This window comes from Nannospalax galili, unplaced genomic scaffold (genome assembly GCF_000622305.1).
Source record: "Nannospalax galili isolate Female #2095 unplaced genomic scaffold, S.galili_v1.0 scaffold17, whole genome shotgun sequence".
NCBI lineage: Eukaryota > Metazoa > Chordata > Mammalia > Rodentia > Spalacidae > Nannospalax > Nannospalax galili.
Genome location: NW_008342276.1, coordinates 8,853,209 through 8,853,831, shown reverse-complemented (window position 1 = coordinate 8,853,831; position 623 = coordinate 8,853,209).

Here is a 623-nt window from a genome sequence, read left to right as displayed (position 1 = left end):
TTGTTTTTTTTTTTTTTTTTCCCTAATCCATTTCCAACTGAGTCTGTGAACCATCTCTTCTGACTGGATACTGCCCTGAAATCTATTACTGCTTAAACAGACTCAGAAACACCCTGAACCTCTAGGCAAATTCAGGGATGTTACTCTTTGATATATCCTTGATGGCTTCAACAAACAAGGTTGTAATTCCTTTAAACTATGTTTTCTATAAATGTTTTCTGGTTTGTTGAAATGGGGGGGGTCCTTTATGGTTTTCCAAAGAAGGAAACTCCCACCCCAGTTTTTATACCAAGAAGTGTTGTTAGAGGGGAAAAACTGATGTTTCTGTTTTTCAAGATGAGGAAGCTTTTTCAGAATGCGTGGGGGACTTGTTTTCACACCCCCTGGGATTCAGCAGTAGGGTTGAGTAGAAACCTGGAACTTCATTTCCTGAGGTCAAATCAATGTGTCAACCACCTCCCACCCAAGCACCTTGTGGTATATCTGCAGGTACATGACACACAGTATGATTTTTCCCAAGATCCTCCCTGTGAGGAGACAGGGTTAGACCACTCCATGATGGGCATCCACCACTAAGTTTCCCATGCCCGGCTAGTTTTCCAAACCTTTTTAAGTCTTTGATT